Genomic DNA, 23,269 nt, shown 5'->3' on the forward strand with positions numbered 1-23,269 from the left:
ATGACACCACCCACAGTTTTCATCTCCAGAAGATGTGATGCCAGTCAGTGAGGAGCATTGTTAGTGATTCTGAGCAGGGGTGTCTGTGATTGAGGCAGGAGCACAGTGAGGTAATGATGCAATGAAAAACACTGAGTCAAATTTGGGTCCCTGTATGCGTGAGCCCAATGACATGGTCAGGGTTGTCTGCTCCAGTCTCGACCAGTTTAGACTCCTTCGTCAGACGTCCAGAGTGACCCCAGTCCTTCATACAACAGAATGAGGAGATTCATGACCGTTTAGTTTTCTGTAGAGTGATGGGTCAATGTTGAATTGCTGTTACTGAGCAAGTGCAAGTTCAGTCAGGCACCTGACAGCACCAAGTGGAGCCTGTGCTCTGAGAGTGAGCAGGCCTGGACACTGAGGGCTATTGTGATCATTGCCACTGCTGTTAATCTCTGAACTCAGTACCAGCTGTTGAGTGACCAAAGCTTTACTTTTTCAGATATATAGAGATTCTGAAAGATCACAAGACAAAACTGCTTTGGGATGAACAAATTGCTGAGCATTACTTCGAATATAAAAGGTGAGTTTAAACAAAAACTGTTCACTTAAAAAGCAGATCAAAACACTTTCCTCACGTCGCCCTGCTCTACCCTCTCCTCTCCACTTGCCCACTCTCCTCTTTGCTCGACCTCACCAATTCTCCCCTTCATGCCTATTCACTACACTGAACATTACATTTCACCAACAATTGAGCGACGAGCCAGGTATAGAGGTGTAGATGAGAGATGAGCCTGGTATAGAGGTGCAAATGAGAGATGAGCCAGGTATAGAGGTGTAACTCAGAGATGAGTCAGGTATAGAGGTGTAAATGGGAGATGAGCCAGGTATAGAGGTGTAAATGAGAGATGAGCCAGGTATAGAGGTGTAAATGAGAGATGAGCCAGGTATAGAGGTGTAAATGAGAGATGAGCCAGGTATAGAGGTGTAAATGAGAGATGAGCCTGGTATCGAGGTGTAAATGGGAGATGAGCCAGGTATAGAGGTGTAAATGAGAGATGAGCCAGGTATAGAGGTGGAAATGAGACATGAGTCAGGTATAGAGGTGTAAATGAGAGATGAGCCTGGTATAGAGGTGGAAATGAGACATGAGTCAGGTATAGAGGTGTAAATGAGAGATGAGCCTGGTATAGAGGTATAAATGAGAGATGAGTCAGGTATAGAGGTGTAAATGAGAGATGAGCCTGGTATAGAGGTGTAAATGGGAGATGAGCCTGGTATAGAGGTGTAAATGAGAGATGAGTCAGGTATAGAGGTGTAAATGAGAGATGAGTCAGGTATAGAGGTGTAAATGAGAGATGAGCCTGGTATAGAGGTGTAAATGAGAGATGAGCCTGGTATAGAGGTGTAAATGGGAGATGAGCCAGGTATAGAGGTGTAAATGAGAGATGAGCCAGGTATAGAGGTGTAAATGAGAGATGAGTCAGGTATAGAGGTGTAAATGAGAGATGAGCCTGGTATAGAGGTGTAAATGAGAGATGAGCCTGGTATAGAGGTGTAAATGAGAGATGAGCCTGGTAGAGAGGTGTAAATGAGAGATGAGCCTGGTATAGAGGTGTAAATGAGAGATGAGTCAGGTATAGAGGTGTAAATGGGAGATGAGCCAGGGATAGAGGTGTAAATGAGAGATGAGCCAGGTATAGAGGTGTAAATGAGACATGAGTCAGGTATAGAGGTGTAAATGGGAGATGAGCCAGGTATAGAGGTGTAAATGAGAGATGAGTCAGGTATAGAGGTGTAAATGGAAGATGAGCCTGGTATAGAGGTGTAAATGAGAGATGAGTCAGGTATAGAGGTGTAAATGAGAGATGAGCCAGGTATAGAGGTGTAAATGAGACATGAGTCAGGTATAGAGGTGGAAATGGGAGATGAGCCAGGTATAGAGGTGTAAATGAGAGATGAGCCAGGTATCGAGGTGTAAATGAGAGATGAGCCAGGTATAGAGGTGGAAATGAGACATGAGTCAGGTATAGAGGTGTAAATGGGAGATGAGCCAGTTATAGAGGTGTAAATGAGAGATGAGTCAGGTTCAGAGGTGTAAATGAGTGATGAGCCAGGTATACAGGTGTAAATGAGAGATCAGTCAGGTATAGAGGTGTAAATGAGAGATGAGCCAGGTATAGAGGTGTAAATGGGAGATGAGCCAGGTATAGAGGTGTAAATGAGAGATCAGTCAGGTATAGAGGTGTAAATGAGAGATGAGCCAGGTATAGAGGTGTAAATGAGAGATGAGCCAGGTATAGAGGTGTAAATGAGAGATGAGCCAGGTATAGAGGTGTAAATGGGAGATGAGCCAGGTATCAAGGTGTAAATGAGAGATGAGCCAGGTTTCGAGGTGTAAATGAGAGATGAACCAGTTATAGAGGTGTAAATGGGAGATGAGCCAGGTATGGAGGTGTAAATGAGAGATGAGCCAGGTATCAAGGTGTAAATGAGAGATGAGCCAGGTATCAAGGTGTAAATGAGAGATGAGCCAGGTATAGAGGTGTAAATGAGAGATGAGCCTGGTATAGAGGTGTAAATGAGAGATGAGCCTGGTATAGAGGTGTAAATGAGAGATGAGCCAGGTATAGAGGTGTAAATGGGAGATGAGCCTGGTATAGAGGTGTAAATGAGAGATGAGCCTGGTATAGAGGTGTAAATGAGAGATGAGTCAGGTATAGAGGTGTAAATGGGAGATGAGCCAGGTATAGAGGTGTAAATGAGAGATGAGCCAGGTATAGAGGTATAAATGAGAGATAAGCCAGGTATCAAGGTATAAATGAGAGATGAGCCAAGTATAGAGGTGTAAATGAGAGATGAGCCTGGTATAGAGGTGTAAATGAGAGATGAGCCAGGTATAGAGGTGTAAATGGGAGATGAGTCAGGTATAGAGGTGTAAATGAGAGATGAGCCAGGTATAGAGGTGTAAATGGGAGATGAGTCAGGTATAGAGGTATAAATGAGAGATGAGTCAGTTATAGAGGTGTAAATGAGAGATGAGCCAGGTATAGAGGTGTAAATGAGAGATGAGCCAGGTATAGAGGTGTAAATGAGAGCTAAGTCAGGTATAGAGGTGTAAATGAGAGATGAGCCAGGTATAGAGGTGTAAATGGGAGATGAGCCAGGTATGGAGGTATAAATGAGAGATGAGCCAGTTGTAGAGGTGTAAATGAGAGATGAGCCAGGTGTAGAGGTGTAAATGAGAGATGAGCCATGTACGGAGGTGTAAATGAGAGATGAGCCAGGTATAGAGGTGTAAATGAGAGATGAGCCAGGTATAGAGGTGTAAATGAGAGATGAGCCAGGTTTCGAGGTGTAAATGAGAGATGAGTCAGGTATAGAGGTGTAAATGAGAGATGAGCCAGTTGTTGAGGTGTAAATGAGAGATGAGCCAGGTATAGAGGTGTAAATGAGAGATGAGCCAGGTATAGAGGTGTAAATGAGAGATGAGCCAGGTATAGAGGTGTAAATGAGAGATGAGCCAGGTATAGATGTGTAAATGAGAGATGAGCCAGGTATAGAGGTGTCAATGAGAGATGAGCCAGGTATAGAGGTGTGACTGAGAGATGAGCCAGGTATAGAGGTGTAAATGAGAGACGAGCCAGGTATAGAGGTGTAAATGAGAGATGAGCATGGTATAGAGGTGTAAATGAGAGATGAGCCAGGTATCGAGGGTGTAAATGAGAGATGAGCCAGGTATAGAGGTGTAATTGAGAGATGAGCCAGGTATAGTGGTGTTAATGCGAAATGTGCCAGGTATCGAGGTGTTAATGAGAGATGAGCCAGGTATAGAGGTGTAAATGGGAGATGAGCCAGGTATGGAGGTGTAAATGAGAGATGAGTCAGGTGCAGAGGTGTAAATGAGAGATGTGTCAGGTGTAGAGGTGTCAATGAGAGATGAGCCAGGTATAGAGGTGTAAATGAGAGATGAGCCAGGTATAGAGGTGTAAATGAGAGATGAGCCAGGTATAGAGGTGTAAATGAGAGATGAGTCAGGTATAGAGGTGTAAATGAGAGATGAGCCAGGTATAGAGGTGTAAATGAGAGATGAGCCAGGTATAGAGGTGTAAATGAGAGATGAGCCAGGTATAGAGGTGTAAATGAGAGATGAGCCAGGTTTAGAGCTGTAAATGAGAGATGAGCCAGGTATCGAGGTGTTGATGGGAAATGAGCCAGGTATCGAGGTGTAAATGAGAGCTGAGCCTGGTTTTGAGGTGAAAATGAGAGAAGAGCCAGGAAAAGAGTTGCAAATGAGAGATGAGTCAGGAAAAGAGGTGTAAATGAGAGATGAGCCAGGTATAGAGGTGTAAATGAGAGATGAGTCAGGTTTTGAGGTGTAAATGAGAGATGAGTCAGGAAGAGAGGTGTAAATGAGAGATGAGCCAGGTGTTGAGGTGTAAATGAGAGATGAGCTAGGTATAGAGGTGTAAATGAGAGATGAGCCAGGTATAGACGTGTAAATGAGAGATGAGCCAGGTATAGATGTGTAAATGAGAGATGAGCCAGGTATGGAGGTGTAAATGAGAGACGAGCCAGGTATAGAGGTGTAAATGAGAGATGAGCCAGGTGTCGAGGTGTAAATGAGAGATGAGCCAGGTGTCGAGGTGTCAATGAGAGATGAGCCAGGTATTGAGGTGTAAATGAGAGATGAGCCGGGTGCAGAGGTGTAAATAAGAGATGAGCCAGGTATAGAGGTGTTAATGAGAGATGAGCCAGGTATAGAGGTGTAAATGAGAGTTGAGCCAGGTATAGAGGGTGTAAATGAGAGGTGAGCCAGGTATAGAGGTGTTAATGAGAAATGAGCCAGGTATAGAGGTGTAAATGAGAGATGAGCCAGGTATGGAGGTGTAAATGAGAGATGAACCATGTTTTGAGGTGTTAATGAGAGATGAGCCAGGTATAGAGGTGTAAATGAGAGATGAGCCAGGTGTCGAGGTGTAAATGAGAGATCAGTCAGGTATAGAGGTGTAAATGAGAGATGAACCAGGTTTCGAGGTGCAATTGAGAGATGAGCCAGGTATGGAGGTGTAAATGAAAGATGAGCCAGGTATAGAGGTGTAAATGAGAGATGAGCCTGGTATAGAGGTGTAAATGAGAGATGAGCCTGGTGGAGAGGTGTAAATGAGAGATGAGCCTGGGATAGAGGTGTAAATGAGAGATGAGTCAGGTATAGAGGTGTAATTGGGAGATGAGCCAGGTATCAAGGTGTAAATGAGACATGAGCCAGGTATCGAGGTGTAAATGAGAGATGAGCCAGGTATAGAGGTGTAAATGAGAGATGAGCCAGGTATAGAGGTGTAAATGAGAGATGAGCCAGGGAAAGAGGGTGTAAATGAGAGGTGAGCCAGGTATAGAGGTGTAAATGAGAGATGAGCCAGGTATAGTGGTGTTGTTAATGAGAAATGAGCCTGGTATAGAGGTGTAAATGAGAGATGAGCCAGGTATAGAGGTGTAAATGAGAGATGAGTCAGGTATAGAGGTGTAAATGGGAGATGAGCCAGGTATAGAGGTGTAAATGGGAGATGAGCCAGGGATAGAGGTGTAAATGAGAGATGAGTCAGGTATAGAGGTTTAAATGGGAGATGAGCCAGGTATAGATGTGTAAATGGGAGATGAGCCAGGTATAGAGGTGTAACTGAGAGATGAGCCAGATGTTGAGGTGTAAATGGGAGATGAGCCAGGTATAGAGGCGTAACTGAGAGATGAGCCAGATGTTGAGGTGTAAATGAGAGATGAGCCAGGTATAGAGGTGTAAATGGGAGATGAGCCAGGTATAGAGGTGCAAATGGGAGATGAGCCAGGTGTAGAGGTGTAAATGAGAGATGAGCCAGGTGTAGAGGTGTAACTGAGAGATGAGCCAGGTGTTGAGGTGTAAATGAGAGATGAGCCAGGTATCGAGGTGTAAATGAGAGATGAGCCTGGTATCGAGGTGTAAATGGGAGATGAGACAGGTATAGAGGTGTAAATGAGATATCAGCCAGTTGTCGACGTGTAAATGAGAGATGAGTCAGGTATTGAGGTGTAAATGAGAGATGAGCCAGGTATAGAGGTGTAAATGAGAGATGAGCCAGGTATAGACGTGTAAATGAGAGATGAGCCAGGTATAGAGGTGTAACTGAGAGATGAGCCAGGTGTTGAGGTGTAAATGAGAGATGAGCCAGGTATAGAGGTGTAAATGAGAGATGAGCCTGGTATGGAGGTGTAAATGAGAGATGAGCCTGGTATAGATGTGTAAATGGGAGATGAGACAGGTATAGAGGTGTAAATGAGAGATGAGCCAGTTGTCGACGTGTAAATGAGAGATGAGCCAGGTATGGAGGTGTAAATGGGAGATGAGCCAGGTATAGAGGTGTAAATGAGAGATGAGTCAGGTATAGAGGTGTAAATGGGAGATGAGCCAGGTATAGAGGTGTAAATGAGAGATGAGCCAGGTATAGAGGTGTAAATGAGAGATGAGCCAGGTATAGAGGTGTAAATGAGAGATGAGCCAGGTTTAGAGCTGTAAATGAGAGATGAGCCAGGTATCGAGGTGTTGATGGGAAATGAGCCAGGTATCGAGGTGTAAATGAGAGCTGAGCCTGGTTTTGAGGTGAAAATGAGAGAAGAGCCAGGAAAAGAGTTGCAAATGAGAGATGAGTCAGGAAAAGAGGTGTAAATGAGAGATGAGCCAGGTATAGAGGTGTAAATGAGAGATGAGTCAGGTTTTGAGGTGTAAATGAGAGATGAGTCAGGTAGAGAGGTGTAAATGAGAGATGAGCCAGGTGTTGAGGTGTAAATGAGAGATGAGCTAGGTATAGAGGTGTAAATGAGAGATGAGCCAGGTACAGACGTGTAAATGAGAGATGAGCCAGGTATAGATGTGTAAATGAGAGATGAGCCAGGGATGGAGGTGTAAATGAGAGATGAGCCAGGTATAGACGTGTAAATGAGAGATGAGCCAGGTATAGAGGTGCAACTGAGAGATGAGTCAGGTATAGAGGTGTAAATGAGAGATGAGCCAGGTATGGAGGTGTAAATGAGAGACGAGCCAGGTATAGAGGTGTAAATGAGAGATGAGCCAGGTGTCGAGGTGTAAATGAGAGATGAGCCTGGTATAGAGGTGTGAATGAGAGATGAGCCAGGTGTCGAGGTGTCAATGAGAGATGAGCCAGGTATTGAGGTGTAAATGAGAGATGAGCCGGGTGCAGAGGTGTAAATAAGAGATGAGCCAGGTATAGAGGTGTTAATGAGAGATGAGCCAGGTATAGAGGTGTAAATGAGAGTTGAGCCAGGTATAGAGGGTGTAAATGAGAGGTGAGCCAGGTATAGAGGTGTTAATGAGAAATGAGCCAGGTATAGAGGTGTAAATGAGAGATGAGCCAGGTATGGAGGTGTAAATGAGAGATGAACCATGTTTTGAGGTGTTAATGAGAGATGAGCCAGGTATAGAGGTGTAAATGAGAGATTAGCCAGGTGTCGAGGTGTAAATGAGAGATCAGTCAGGTATAGAGGTGTAAATGAGAGATGAACCAGGTTTCGAGGTGCAATTGAGAGATGAGCCAGGTCTGGAGGTGTAAATGAAAGATGAGCCAGGTATAGAGGTGTAAATGAGAGATGAGCCTGGTATAGAGGTGTAAATGAGAGATGAGCCTGGTGGAGAGGTGTAAATGAGAGATGAGCCTGGGATAGAGGTGTAAATGAGAGATGAGTCAGGTATAGAGGTGTAATTGGGAGATGAGCCAGGTATCAAGGTGTAAATGAGACATGAGCCAGGTATCGAGGTGTAAATGAGAGATGAGCCAGGTATAGAGGTGTAAATGAGAGATGAGCCAGGTATAGAGGTGTAAATGAGAGATGAGCCAGGGAAAGAGGGTGTAAATGAGAGGTGAGCCAGGTCTAGAGGTGTAAATGAGAGATGAGCCAGGTATAGTGGTGTTGTTAATGAGAAATGAGCCAGGTATAGAGGTGTAAATGAGAGATGAGCCAGGTATAGAGGTGTAAATGAGAGATGAGTCAGGTATAGAGGTGTAAATGGGAGATGAGCCAGGTATAGAGGTGTAAATGGGAGATGAGCCAGGTATAGAGGTGTAAATGAGAGATGAGTCAGGTATAGAGGTTTAAATGGGAGATGAGCCAGGTATAGAGGTTTAAATGGGAGATGAGCCAGGTATAGAGGTGTAAATGGGAGATGAGCCAGGTATAGAGTTGCAAATGGGAGATGAGCCAGGTGTAGAGGTGTAACTGAGAGATGAGCCAGGTGTTGAGGTGCAAATGAGAGATGAGCCAGGTATAGAGGTGTAAATGAGAGATGAGCCAGGTGTAGAGGTGTAACTGAGAGATGAGCCAGGTGTTGAGGTGTAAATGAGAGATGAGCCAGGTATCGAGGTGTAAATGAGAGATGAGCCTGGTATAGAGGTGTAAATGGGAGATGAGACAGGTATAGAGGTGTAAATGAGATATGAGCCAGTTGTCGACGTGTAAATGAGAGATGAGCCAGGTATAGAGGTGTAAATGAGAGATGAGCCAGGTATAGACGTGTAAATGAGAGATGAGCCAGGTCTGGAGGTGTAAATGAGAGATGAGCCAGTTGTCGACGTGTAAATGAGAGATGAGCCAGGTATAGAGGTGTAAATGAGAGATGAGCCAGGTATAGACGTGTAAATGAGAGATGAGCCAGGTATCGAGGTGTAACTGAGAGATGAGCCAGGTGTTGAGGTGTAAATGAGAGATGAGCCAGGTATAGAGGTGTAAATGAGAGATGAGCCTGGTATGGAGGTGTAAATGAGAGATGAGCCTGGTATAGATGTGTAAATGGGAGATGACACAGGTATAGAGGTCTAAATGAGAGATGAGCCAGTTGTCGACGTGTAAATGAGAGATGAGCCAGGTATAGAGGTGTAAATGGGAGATGAGCCAGGTATAGAGGTGTAAATGAGAGATGAGCCTGGTATAGAGGTGTAAATGGGAGATGAGACAGGTATCGAGGTGTAAATGAGAGATGAGCCTGGTATAGAGGTGTAAATGGGAGATGAGACAGGTATAGAGGTCTAAATGGGAGATGAGCCAGTTGTCGACGTGCAAATGAGAGATGAGCCAGGTATAGAGGTGTAAATGGGAGATGAGACAGGTATAGAGGTCTAAATGGGAGATGAGCCAGTTGTCGACGTGCAAATGAGAGATGAGCCAGGTATAGAGGTGCAAATGAGAGATGAGCCAGGTATAGAGGTGTAAATGAGAGATGAGCCTGGTATAGAGGTGAAAATGAGAGATGAGCCAGGTATAGAGGTGTAAATGGGAGATGAGCCAGGTATCGAGGTGTAAATTAGAGATGAGTCAGGTATAGAGGTGTAAATGGGAGATGAGCCAGGTATAGAGGTGTAAATGAGAGATGAGTCAGGTATAGAGGTGTAAATGAGAGATGAGCCAGGTATAGAGGTGTAAATGGGAGATGAGCCAGGTATAGAGGTGTAAATTAGAGATGAGCCAGGTATAGAGGTGTAAATGGGAGATGAGCCAGGTATCGAGGTGTAAATGAGAGATGAGCCTGGTATAGAGGTGTAAATGAGAGATGAGCCAGGTATAGAGGTGTAAATGAGAGACGAGCCAGGTATAGAGGTGTAAATGAGTGATGAGCCAGGTATGGAGGTTTAAATGAGAGATGAGCCAGGTATAGAGGTGTAAATGAGAAATGAGCCAGTTATGGAGGTGTAAATGAGAGATGAGCCAGGTATAGAGGTGTAAATGAGAGATGAGCCTGGTATAGAGGTGTAAATGAGAGATGAGCCAGGTATCGAGGTGGAAATGAGAGATGAGCCTGGTATAGAGGTGTAAATGAGAGATGAGCCAGGTATAGAGGTGCAAATGGGAGATGAGTCAGGTATAGAGGAATAAATGAGGGATGAGCCAGGTATAGAGGTGTAAATGAGAGATGAGCCAGGTATAGAGGGGGACATGAGAGATGAGCCAGGTATCGAGGTGTAAATGAGAGATGAGCCAGGTATAGAGGTGTAAATGAGAGATGAGCCAGGTATAGAGGTGTTGATGAGAGATGAGCCAGGTATAGAGGTGTAAATGAGAGCTGAGCCAGGTATAGAGGGGGACATGAGAGATGAGCCAGGTATAGAGGTGTAAATGAGAGATGAGCCTGGTATCGAGGTGTAAATGAGAGATGAGCCAGGTATAGAGCTGTAAATGAGAGATGAGCCTGGTATAGAGGTGTAAATGAGATATGAGCCTGGTATAGAGGTGTGAATGATAGATGAGCCGGGTGCAGAGGTGTAAATGAGAGATGAGCCAGGTATAGAGGTGTAAATGAGAGATGAGCCTGGTATAGAGGTGTAAATGAGAGATGAGCCTGGTATAGAGGTGTAAATGAGAGATGAGTCAGGTATAGAGGTGTAAATGAGAGATGAGCCAGGTATAGAGGTGTAAATGAGAGATGAGCCAGGTATAGAGGTGTAAATGAGAGATGAGCCAGGTATAGAGGTGTAAATGGGAGATGAGTCAGGTATAGAGGTGTAAATGGGAGATGAGTCAGTTATCGAGGTGTAAATGAGAGATGAGCCTGGTATAGAGGTGTAAATGAGAGATGAGCCAGGTATAGAGGTATAAATGGGAGATGAGTCAGGTATAGAGGTGTAAATGAGAGATGAGCCAGATAAAGAGGTGTAAATGAGAGATGAGCCTGGTATAGAGGTGTAAATGGGAGATGAGCCAGGTACAGAGGTGTAAATTAGAGATGAGCCAGGTATAGAGGTGTAAATGAGAGCTGAGCCTGGTTTTGAGGTGTAAATGAGAGATGAGTCAGGTATGGAGGTGTAAATGAGAGATGAGCCAGGTTTCGAGGTGTAAATGAGAGATGAGCCAGGTTTCGAGGTGTAATTGTGAGATGAGCCAGGTTTTGAGTTGTAAATGAGAGATGAGCCAGGTTTCGAGGTGTAATTGTGAGATGAGCCAGGTTTCGAGGTGTAAATGAGAGATGAGCCAGGTTTCGAGGTGTAAATGAGAGATGAGCCTGGAATAGAGGTGTAAATGAGAGATGAGTCAGGCATAGAGGTGTAAATGAGAGATGAGCCAGGTATAGAGGTGTAAATGAGAAATGAGCCAGGTTTCGAGGTGTAAATCAGAGATGAGCCAGGTATAGAGGTGTAAATGAGAGATGAGCCAGGTATAGAGGTGTAAATGGGAGATGAGCCAGCTATAGAGGTGTAAATGAGAGATGAGCCAGGTATGGAGGTGTAAATGAGAGATGAGCCAGGTATAGAGGTGCAACTGAGACATGAGTCAGGTATAGAGGTGTAAATGAGAGATGAGCCAGGTATGGAGGTGTAAATGAGAGACGAGCCAGGTATAGAGGTGTAAATGAGAGATGAGTCAGGTATAGAGGTGTCAATGAGAGATGAGCCAGGTGTCGAGGTGTAAATGAGAGATGAGCCTGGTATAGAGGTGTGAATGAGACATGAACCATGTTTTGAGGTGTTAATGAGAGATGAGCCAGGTATAGAGGTGTAAATGAGAGATCAGTCAGGTATAGAGGTGTAAATGACAGATGAACCAGGTTTCGAGGTGCAATTGAGAGATGAGCCAGGTATGGAGGTGTAAATGAGAGATGAGCCTTGTCTCGAGGTGCAAATGAGAGATGAGCCAGGTATAGAGGGTGTAAATGAGAGATGAGCCAGGTATAGAGGTGTAAGTGAGAGATGAGCCTGGTATGGAGGTGCAAATGAGAGATGAGTCAGGTATAGAGGTGTAAATGAGAGATGAGCCAGGTATCAAGGTGCAAATGAGACATGAGCCAGGTATCGAGGTGTAAATGGGAGATGAGCCAGGTTTTGAGGTGTAAATGAGAGGTGAGCCAGGGAAAGAGGGTGTAAATGAGAGGTGAGCCAGGTATAGAGGTGTAAATGAGAGATGAGTCAGGTATAGTGGTGTAAATGAGAGATGAGTCAGGTATAGAGGTGTAAATGAGAGATGAGTCAGGTATAGAGGTGTAAATGAGAGATGAGTCAGGTATAGAGGTGTAAATGAGAGATGAGTCAGGTATAGAGGTGTAAATGAGAGATGAGTCAGGTATAGAGGTGTAAATGGGAGATGAGACAGGTATAGACGTGTAAATGAGAGATGAGCCTGGTATCGAGGTGTAAATGGGAGATGAGCCTGGTATCGAGGTGTAAATGGGAGATGAGACAGGTTTCGAGGTGTAAATGAGAGATGAGCCTGGTATCGAGGTGTAAATGGGAGATGAGACAGGTATAGAGGTGTAAATGAGAGATGAGACAGGTTTCGAGGTGTAAATGAGAGATGAGACAGGTATAGAGGTGTAAATGAGAGATGAGACAGGTATAGAGGTGTAAATGAGAGATGAGCCTGGTATCGAGGTGTAAATGGGAGATGAGACAGGTATAGAGGTGTAAATGAGAGATGAGACAGGTATAGAGGTGTAAATGGGAGATGAGACAGGTATAGAGGTGTAAATGAGAGATGAGCCTGGTATCGAGGTGTAAATGGGAGATGAGACAGGTTTCGAGGTGTAAATGAGAGATGAGCCTGGTATCGAGGTGTAAATGGGAGATGAGACAGGTATAGAGGTGTAAATGAGAGATGAGCCAGGTATAGAGGTGTTAATGAGAGGTAAGCCAGTTATTGGGATGTCAGTGGGAGTGAGCCGGGTCTCGGGATGTCTTTGGGAGTGAGCCAGGTATCGGGATGTCAGTGGGAGTTAGCCGGGTATCGGGATGTCAGTGGGAGTGAGCCGGGTATCGGGATGTCAGTGGGAGTGAGCCGGGTATCGGGATGTCAGTGGGAGTGAGCCAGGTATCGAGATGTCAGTGGGAGTGAGCCAGGTATCGGGATGTCAGTGGGAGTGAGCCGGGTATCGGGATGTCAGTGGGAGTGAGCCAGGTATCGGGATGTCAGTGGGAGTGAGCCAGGTATCGAGATGTCAGTGGGAGTGAGCCGGGTATCGAGATGTCAGTGGGAGTGAGCCGGGTATCGGGATGTCAGTGGGAGTGAGCCTGGTATCGGGATGTCAGTGGGAGTGAGCCGGGTATCGAGATGTCAGTGGGAGTGAGCCGGGTATCGAGATGTCAGTGGGAGTGAGCCAGGTATCGGGATGTCAGTGGGAGTGAGCCGGGTATCGAGATGTCAGTGGGAGTGAGCCGGGTATCGAGATGTCAGTGGGAGTGAGCCAGGTATCGGGATGTCAGTGGGAGTGAGCCAGGTATCGGGATGTCAGTGGGAGTGAGCCAGGTATCGGGATGTCAGTGGGAGTGAGCCGGGTATCGGGATGTCAGTCGGAGTGAGCCAGGTATCGGGATGTCAGTGGGAGTGAGCCAGGTATCGGGATGTCAGTGGGAGTGAGCCGGGTATCGGGATGTCAGTGGGAGTGAGCCAGGTATCGGGATGTCAGTGGGAGTGAGCCAGGTATCGGGATGTCAGTGGGAGTGAGCCGGGTATCGGGATGTCAGTGGGAGTGAGCCGGGTATCGGGATGTCTATGGGAGTGAGCCAGGTATCGAGATGTCAGTGGGAGTGAGCCAGGTATCGAGATGTCAGTGGGAGTGAGCCGGGTATCGGGATGTCTGTGGGAGTGAGCCAGGTATCGGGATGTCAGTGGGAGTGAGCCGGGTATCGAGATGTCAGTGGGAGTGAGCCGGGTATCGGGATGTCAGTGGGAGTGAGCCGGGTATCGAGATGTCAGTGGGAGTGAGCCAGGTATCGGGATGTCAGTGGGAGTGAGCCGAGTATCGAGATGTCAGTGGGAGTGAGCCAGGTATCGGGATGTCAGTGGGAGTGAGCCAGGTATCGAGATGTCAGTGGGAGTGAGCCGGGTATCGGGATGTCAGTGGGAGTGAGCCGGGTATCGAGATGTCAGTGGGAGTGAGCCAGGTATCGAGATGTCAGTGGGAGTGAGCCGGGTATCGAGATGTCAGTGGGAGTGAGCCAGGTATCGAGATGTCAGTGGGAGTGAGCCGGGTATCGGGATGTCAGTGGGAGTGAGCCAGGTATCGAGATGTCAGTGGGAGTGAGCCAGGTATCGAGATGTCAGTGGGAGTGAGCCAGGTATCGAGATGTCAGTGGGAGTGAGCCGGGTATCGGGATGTCAGTGGGAGTGAGCCAGGTATCGGGATGTCAGTGGGAGTGAGCCGGGTATCGAGATGTCAGTGGGAGTGAGCCAGGTATCGAGATGTCAGTGGGAGTGAGCCGGGTATCGGGATGTCAGTGGGAGTGAGCCGGGTATCGGGATGTCAGTGGGAGTGAGCCGGGTATCGGGATGTCAGTGGGAGTGAGCCGAGTATCGGGATGTCAGTGGGAGTGAGCCGGGTATCGAGATGTCAGTGGGAGTGAGCCGGGTATCGAGATGTCAGTGGGAGTGAGCCAGGTATCGAGATGTCAGTGGGAGTGAGCCGGGTATCGATATGTCAGTGGGAGTGAGCCGGGTATCGAGATGTCAGTGGGAGTGAGCCAGGTATCGGGATGTCAGTGGGAGTGAGCCGGGTATCGGGATGTCAGTGGGAGTGAGCCGACTATCGAGATGTCAGTGGGAGTGAGCCGGGTATCGAGATGTCAGTGGGAGTGAGCCAGGTATCGGGATGTCTGTGGGAGTGAGCCAGGTATCGAGATGTCAGTGAGAGTGAGCCGGGTATCGGGATGTCAGTGGGAGTGAGCCGGGTATCGGGATGTCAGTGGGAGTGAGCCAGGTATCGGGATGTCAGTGAGAGTGAGCCGGGTATCGGGATGTCAGTGGGAGTGAGCCAGGTATCGGGATGTCAGTGGGAGTGAGCCGGGTATCGGGATGTCTGTGGGAGTGAGCCGGGTATCGGGATGTCAGTGGGAGTGAGCCGGGTATCGAGATGTCAGTGGGAGTGAGCCGGGTATCGGGATGTCAGTGGGAGTGAGCCAGGTATCGAGATGTCTGTGGGAGTGAGCCGGGTATCGGGATGTCAGTGGGAGTGAGCCAGGTATCGAGATGTCTGTGGGAGTGAGCCGGGTATCGGGATGTCAGTGGGAGTGAGCCAGGTATCGAGATGTCTGTGGGAGTGAGCCGGGTATCGGGATGTCAGTGGGAGTGAGCCGGGTATCGAGATGTCAGTGGGAGTGAGCCGGGTATCGGGATGTCAGTGGGAGTGAGCCGGGTATCGAGATGTCAGTGGGAGTGAGCCGGGTATCGAGATGTCAGTGGGAGTGAGCCGGGTATCGGGATGTCAGTGGGAGTGAGCCGGGTATCGGGATGTCAGTGGGAGTGAGCCAGGTATCGGGATGTCAGTGGGAGTGAGCCAGGTATCGAGATGTCTGTGGGAGTGAGCCAGGTATCGAGATGTCAGTGGGAGTGAGCCAGGTATCGAGATGTCAGTGGGAGTGAGCCAGGTATCGGGATGTCAGTGGGAGTGAGCCAGGTATCGGGATGTCAGTGGGAGTGAGCCAGGTATCGGGATGTCAGTGGGAGTGAGCCAGGTATCGAGATGTCAGTGGGAGTGAGCCAGGTATCGAGATGTCAGTGGGAGTGAGCCAGGTATCGGGATGTCAGTGGGAGTGAGCCAGGTATCGAGATGTCAGTGGGAGTGAGCCAGGTATCGAGATGTCTGTGGGAGTGAGCCAGGTATCGAGATGTCAGTGGGAGTGAGCCAGGTATCGGGATGTCAGTGGGAGTGAGCCAGGTATCGGGATGTCAGTGGGAGTGAGCCAGGTATCGGGATGTCAGTGGGAGTGAGCCGGGTATCGGGATGTCAGTGGGAGTGAGCCAGGTATCGAGATGTCAGTGGGAGTGAGCCAGTTATCGGGATGTCAGTGGGAGTGAGCCAGGTTTCGGGATGTCAGTGGGAGTGAGCCGGGTATCGGGATGTCAGTGGGAGTGAGCCAGGTATCGAGATGTCAGTGGGAGTGAGCCAGGTATCGGGACATCAGTGGGAGTGAGCCAGGTATCGAGATGTCAGTGGGAGTGAGCCGGGTATCGGGATGTCAGTGGGAGTGAGCCAGGTATCGGGATGTCAGTGGGAGTGAGCCGGGTATCGAGATGTCAGTGGGTGTGAGCCAGGTATCGAGATGTCAGTGGGAGTGAGCCGGGTATCGAGATGTCAGTGGGAGTGAGCCAGGTATCGAGATGTCAGTGGGAGTGAGCCAGGTATCGGGATGTCAGTGGGAGTGAGCCGGGTATCGGGATGTCAGTGGGAGTGAGCCGGGTATCGAGATGTCAGTGGGAGTGAGCCAGTTATCGGGATGTCAGTGGGAGTGAGCCAGGTATCGAGATGTCAGTGGGAGTGAGCCGGGTATCGAGATGTCAGTGGGAGTGAGCCAGGTATCGGGATGTCAGTGGGAGTGAGCCGGGTATCGAGATGTCAGTGGGAGTGAGCCAGGTATCGAGATGTCAGTGGGAGTGAGCCGGGTATCGGGATGTCAGTGGGAGTGAGCCAGGTATCGGGATATCAGTGGGAGTGAGCCAGGTATCGGGATGTCAGTGGGAGTGAGCCGGGTATCGGGATGTCAGTGGGAGTGAGCCGGGTATCGAGATGTCAGTGGGAGTGAGCCAGGTATCGAGATGTCAGTGGGAGTGAGCCGGGTATCGGGATGTCAGTGGGAGTGAGCCAGGTATCGGGATGTCTATGGGAGTGAGCCGGGTATCGAGATGTCAGTGGGAGTGAGCCGGGTATCGAGATGTCAGTGGGAGTGAGCCAGGTATCGAGATGTCAGTGGGAGTGAGCCAGGTATCGGGATGTCAGTTGGAGTGAGCCAGGTATCGAGATGTCAGTGGGAGTGAGCCGGGTATCGGGATGTCAGTGGGAGTGAGCCGGGTATCGAGATGTCAGTTGGAGTGAGCCAGGTATCGAGATGTCAGTGGGAGTGAGCCGGGTATCGAGATGTCAGTGGGAGTGAGCCAGGTATCGGGATGTCAGTGGGAGTGAGCCGGGTATCGAGATGTCAGTGGGAGTGAGCCAGGTATCGGGATGTCTGTGGGAGTGAGCCAGGTATCGGGATGTCTGTGGGAGTGAGCCGGGTATCGGGAGGTCTGTGGGAGTGAGCCGGGTATCGGGAGGTCTGTGGGAGTGAGCCGGGTATCGGGAGGTCTGTGGGAGTGAGCCAGGTATCGGGATGTCAGTGGGAGTGAGCCGGGTATCGGGATGTCAGTGGGAGTGAGCCGGGTATCGGGATGTCAGTGGGAGTGAGCCAGGTATCGAGATGTCTGTGGGAGTGAGCCGGGTATCGGGATGTCAGTGGGAGTGAGCCAGGTATCGGGATGTCAGTGGGAGTGAGCCGGGTATCGGGATGTCAGTGGGAGTGAGCCAGGTATCGAGATGTCTGTGGGAGTGAGCCGGGTATCGGGATGTCAGTGGGAGTGAGCCAGGTATCGAGATGTCAGTGGGAGTGAGCCGGGTATCGAGATGTCAGTGGGAGTGAGCCAGGTATCGAGATGTCAGTGGGAGTGAGCCAGGTATCGGGATGTCAGTGGGAGTGAGCCGGGTATCGGGATGTCAGTGGGAGTGAGCCGGGTATCGGGATGTCAGTGGGAGTGAGCCAGGTATCGGGATGTCAGTGGGAGTGAGCCAGGTATCGAGATGTCAGTGGGAGTGAGCCGGGTATCGAGATGTCAGTGGGAGTGAGCCGGGTATCGGGATGTCAGTGGGAGTGAGCCGGGTATCGGGATGTCAGTGGGAGTGAGCCGGGTATCGGGATGTCAGTGGGAGTGAGCCAGGTATCGAGATGTCAGTGGGAGTGAGCCGGGTATCGAGATGTCAGTGGGAGTGAGCCGGGTATCGGGATGTCAGTGGGAGTGAGCCGGGTATCGGGATGTCAGTGGGAGTGAGCCAGGTATCGGGATGTCAGTGGGAGTGAGCCGGGTATCGGGATGTCTGTGGGAGTGAGCCGGGTATCGAGATGTCAGTGGGAGTGAGCCGGGTATCGGGATGTCAGTGGGAGTGAGCCAGGTATCGAGATGTCAGTGGCAGTGAGCCGGGTATCGAGATGTCAGTGGGAGTGAGCCAGGTATCGAGATGTCAGTGGGAGTGAGCCAGGTATCGGGATGTCAGTGGGAGTGAGCCGGGTATCGGGATGTCAGTGGGAGTGAGCCGGGTATCGGGATGTCAGTGGGAGTGAGCCAGGTATCGGGATGTCAGTGGGAGTGAGCCAGGTATCGAGATGTCAGTGGGAGTGAGCCGGGTATCGAGATGTCAGTGGGAGTGAGCCGGGTATCGGGATGTCAGTGGGAGTGAGCCGGGTATCGGGATGTCAGTGGGAGTGAGCCGGGTATCGGGATGTCAGTGGGAGTGAGCCAGGTATCGAGATGTCAGTGGGAGTGAGCCGGGTATCGAGATGTCAGTGGGAGTGAGCCGGGTATCGGGATGTCAGTGGGAGTGAGCCGGGTATCGGGATGTCAGTGGGAGTGAGCCAGGTATCGAGATGTCAGTGGGAGTGAGCCGGGTATCGAGATGTCATTGGGAGTGAGCCGGGTATCGGGATGTCAGTGGGAGTGAGCCGGGTATCGGGATGTCAGTGGGAGTGAGCCAGGTATCGGGATGTCAGTGGGAGTGAGCCAGGTATCGAGATGTCAGTGGGAGTGAGCCGGGTATCGGGATGTCAGTTGGAGTGAGCCAGGTATCGAGATGTCAGTGGGAGTGAGCCGGGTATCGAGATGTCAGTGGGAGTGAGCCGGGTATCGAGATGTCAGTGGGAGTGAGCCGGGTATCGAGATGTCAGTGGGAGTGAGCCAGGTATCGAGATGTCAGTGGGAGTGAGCCAGGTATCGGGATGTCAGTGGGAGTGAGCCAGGTATCGGGATGTCTGTGGGAGTGAGCCAGGTATCGAGATGTCAGTGGGAGTGAGTCAGGTATCGAGATGTCAGTGGGAGTGAGCCGGGTATCGAGATGTCAGTGGGAGTGAGCCGGGTATCGAGATGTCAGTGGGAGTGAGCCGGGTATCGGGATGTCTGTGGGAGTGAGCCAGGTATCGAGATGTCAGTGGGAGTGAGCCAGGTATCGGGATGTCAGTGGGAGTGAGCCGGGTATCGGGATGTCTGTGGGAGTGAGCCGGGTATCGGGATGTCAGTGGGAGTGAGCCAGGTATCGGGATGTCAGTGGGAGTGAGCCGGGTATCGAGATGTCAGTGGGAGTGAGCCGGGTATCGGGATGTCAGTGGGAGTGAGTCAGGTATCGGGATGTCTGTGGGAGTGAGCCGGGTATCGAGATGTCAGTGGGAGTGAGCCAGGTATCGGGATGTCTGTGGGAGTGAGCCAGGTATCGAGATGTCAGTGGGAGTGAGCCAGGTATCGGGATGTCTGTGGGAGTGAGCCAGGTATCGAGATGTCAGTGGGAGTGAGCCAGGTATCGGGATGTCAGTGGGAGTGAGCCGGGTATCGGGATGTCAGTGGGAGTGAGCCAGGTATCGGGATGTCAGTGGGAGTGAGCCGGGTATCGAGATGTCAGTGGGAGTGAGCCAGGTATCGGGATGTCAGTGGGAGTGAGCCAGGTATCGGGATGTCAGTGGGAGTGAGCCGGGTATCGGGATGTCAGTGGGAGTGAGCCAGGTATCGGGATGTCAGTGGGAGTGAGCCGGGTATCGAGATGTCAGTGGGAGTGAGCCAGGTATCGGGATGTCAGTGGGAGTGAGCCGGGTATCGGGATGTCAGTGGGAGTGAGCCAGGTATCGGGATGTCAGTGGGAGTGAGCCGGGTATCGAGATGTCAGTGGGAGTGAGCCGGGTATCGAGATGTCAGTGGGAGTGAGCCAGGTATCGAGATGTCAGTGGGAGTGAGCCAGGTATCGAGATGTCAGTGGGAGTGAGCCAGGTATCGAGATGTCATTGGGAGTGAGCCGGGTATCGGGATGTCAGTGGGAGTGAGCCGGGTATCGGGATGTCAGTGGGAGTGAGCCGGGTATCGAGATGTCAGTGGGAGTGAGCCGGGTATCGGGATGTCAGTGGGAGTGAGCCGGGTATCGGGATGTCAGTGGGAGTGAGCCGGGTATCGGGATGTCAGTGGGAGTGAGCCAGGTATGGAGATGTCAGTGGGAGTGAGCCGGGTATCGGGATGTCAGTGGGAGTGAGCCGGGTATCGGGATGTCAGTGGGAGTGAGCCGGGTATGGAGATGTCAGTGGGAGTGAGCCGGGTATCGGGATGTCAGTGGGAGTGAGCCGGGTATCGGGATGTCAGTGGGAGTGAGCCGGGTATCGGGATGTCAGTGGGAGTGAGCCGGGTATCGAGATGTCAGTGGGAGTGAGCCAGGTATCGGGATGTCAGTGGGAGTGAGCCAGGTATCGGGATGTCAGTGGGAGTGAGCCAGGTATCGAGATGTCAGTGGGAGTGAGCCGGGTATCGAGATGTCAGTGGGAGTGAGCCAGGTATCGAGATGTCAGTGGGAGTGAGCCAGGTATCGGGATGTCAGTGGGAGTGAGCCAGGTATCGAGATGTCAGTGGGAGTGAGCCGGGTATCGGGATGTCAGTGGGAGTGAGCCGGGTATCGGGATGTCAGTGGGAGTGAGCCGGGTATCGGGATGTCAGTGGGAGTGAGCCGGGTATCGGGATGTCTGTGGGAGTGAGCCGGGTATCGAGATGTCAGTGGGAGTGAGCCGGGTATCGAGATGTCATTGGGAGTGAGCCGGGTATCGAGATGTCAGTGGGAGTGAGCCGGGTATCGGGATGTCAGTGGGAGTGAGCCGGGTATCGGGATGTCAGTGGGATTGAGCCGGGTATCGGGATGTCAGTGGGAGTGAGCCAGGTATCGAGATGTCATTGGGAGTGAGCCAGGTATCGGGATGTCAGTGGGAGTGAGCCAGGTATCGAGATGTCAGTGGGAGTGAGCCAGGTATCGGGATGTCAGTGGGAGTGAGCCGGGTATCGAGATGTCATTGGGAGTGAGCCGGGTATCGGGATGTCAGTGGGAGTGAGCCAGGTATCGAGATGTCAGTGGGAGTGAGCCGGGTATCGAGATGTCATTGGGAGTGAGCCGGGTATCGAGATGTCATTGGGAGTGAGCCGGGTATCGAGATGTCTATGGGAGTGAGCCGGGTATCGGGATGTCAGTGGGAGTGAGCCGGGTATCGAGATGTCAGTGGGAGTGAGCCAGGTATCGAGATGTCAGTGGGAGTGAGCCGGGTATCGGGATGTCAGTGGGAGTGAGCCGGGTATCGAGATGTCAGTGGGAGTGAGCCGGGTATCGAGATGTCAGTGGGAGTGAGCCGGGTATCGAGATGTCATTGGGAGTGAGCCGGGTATCGGGATGTCAGTGGGAGTGAGCCAGGTATCGAGATGTCAGTGGGAGTGAGCCGGGTATCGAGATGTCATTGGGAGTGAGCCGGGTATCGGGATGTCAGTGGGAGTGAGCCGGGTATCGAGATGTCAGTGGGAGTGAGCCGGGTATCGGGATGTCAGTGGGAGTGAGCCGGGTATCGAGATGTCAGTGGGAGTGAGCCAGGTATCGAGATGTCAGTGGGAGTGAGCCAGGTATCGGGATGTCAGTGGGAGTGAGCCAGGTATCGGGATGTCAGTGGGAGTGAGCCGGGTATCGGGATGTCAGTGGGAGTGAGCCGGGTATCGAGATGTCAGTGGGAGTGAGCCTGGTATCGGGATGTCAGTGGGAGTGAGCCGGGTATCGGGATGTCAGTGGGAGTGAGCCAGGTATCGGGATGTCAGTGGGAGTGAGCCGGGTATCGGGATGTCAGTGGGAGTGAGCCGGGTATCGAGATGTCAGTGGGAGTGAGCCAGGTATCGAGATGTCAGTGGGAGTGAGCCGGGTATCGAGATGTCAGTGGGAGTGAGCCGGGTATCGGGATGTCAGTGGGAGTGAGCCAGGTATCGAGATGTCAGTGGGAGTGAGCCAGGTATCGAGATGTCAGTGGGAGTGAGCCAGGTATCGGGATGTCAGTGGGAGTGAGCCGGGTATCGAGATGTCAGTGGGAGTGAGCCAGGTATCGAGATGTCAGTGGGAGTGAGCCGGGTATCGGGATGTCAGTGGGAGTGAGCCAGGTATCGGGATGTCAGTGGGAGTGAGCCGGGTATCGAGATGTCAGTGGGAGTGAGCCGGGTATCGAGATGTCAGTGGGAGTGAGCCGGGTATCGAGATGTCAGTGGGAGTGAGCCGGGTATCGAGATGTCAGTGGGAGTGAGCCGGGTATCGAGATGTCAGTGGGAGTGAGCCAGGTATCGGGATGTCAGTGGGAGTGAGCCGGGTATCGAGATGTCAGTGGGAGTGAGCCGGGTATCGAGATGTCAGTGGGAGTGAGCCGGGTATCGAGATGTCAGTGGGAGTGAGCCAGGTATCGGGATGTCAGTGGGAGTGAGCCGGGTATCGAGATGTCAGTGGGAGTGAGCCGGGTATCGGGATGTCAGTGGGAGTGAGCCAGGTATCGAGATGTCAGTGGGAGTGAGCCAGGTATCGAGATGTCAGTGGGAGTGAGCCAGGTATCGGGATGTCAGTGGGAGTGAGCCGGGTATCGAGATGTCAGTGGGAGTGAGCCGGGTATCGAGATGTCAGTGGGAGTGAGCCAGGTATCGAGATGTCAGTGGGAGTGAGCCAGGTATCGAGATGTCAGTGGGAGTGAGCCAGGTATCGAGATGTCAGTGGGAGTGAGCCGGGTATCGGGATGTCAGTGGGAGTGAGCCGGGTATCGAGATGTCAGTGGGAGTGAGCCAGGTATCGAAATGTCAGTGGGAGTGAGCCGGGTATCGGGATGTCAGTGGGAGTGAGCCGGGTATCGAGATGTCAGTGGGAGTGAGCCAGGTATCGGGATGTCAGTGGGAGTGAGCCGGGTATCGAGATGTCAGTGGGAGTGAGCCGGGTATCGAGATGTCAGTGGGAGTGAGCCGGGTATCGAGATGTCAGTGGGAGTGAGCCGGGTATCGAGATGTCAGTGGGAGTGAGCCAGGTATCGAGATGTCAGTGGGAGTGAGCCGGGTATCGGGATGTCAGTGGGAGTGAGCCGGGTATCGGGATGTCAGTGGGAGTGAGCCGGGTATCGAGATGTCAGTGGGAGTGAGCCAGGTATCGGGATATCAGTGGGAGTGAGCCAGGTATCGAGATGTCAGTGGGAGTGAGCCAGGTATCGGGATGTCAGTGGGAGTGAGCCAGGTATCGAGATGTCAGTGGGAGTGAGCCAGGTATCGGGATGTCAGTGGGAGTGAGCCAGGTATCGGGATGTCAGTGGGAGTGAGCCGGGTATCGGGATGTCAGTGGGAGTGAGCCGGGTATCGGGATGTCAGTGGGAGTGAGCCAGGTATCGAGATGTCAGTGGGAGTGAGCCAGGTATCGAGATGTCATTGGGAGTGAGCCGGGTATCGGGATGTC

At 50.9% G+C, this 23,269-nt stretch overlaps 1 long non-coding RNA gene across 1 annotated transcript in view; it reads left to right on the plus strand.

The window, feature by feature from the left end:
• The first annotated feature begins 487 nt into the window (after positions 1 to 487).
• Positions 488 to 23,269, plus strand: part of LOC137309566 (uncharacterized) — a 43,506-nt gene continuing 20,724 nt past the window's right edge. Inside the window, exon 1 of the long non-coding RNA XR_010959895.1 lies at positions 488 to 565. This is a non-coding gene — a long non-coding RNA (uncharacterized lncRNA). The remainder of the gene's footprint in view (positions 566 to 23,269) is intronic.

This window comes from Heptranchias perlo, unplaced genomic scaffold, assembly GCF_035084215.1.
Source record: "Heptranchias perlo isolate sHepPer1 unplaced genomic scaffold, sHepPer1.hap1 HAP1_SCAFFOLD_169, whole genome shotgun sequence".
Classification (NCBI taxonomy): domain Eukaryota; kingdom Metazoa; phylum Chordata; class Chondrichthyes; order Hexanchiformes; family Hexanchidae; genus Heptranchias; species Heptranchias perlo.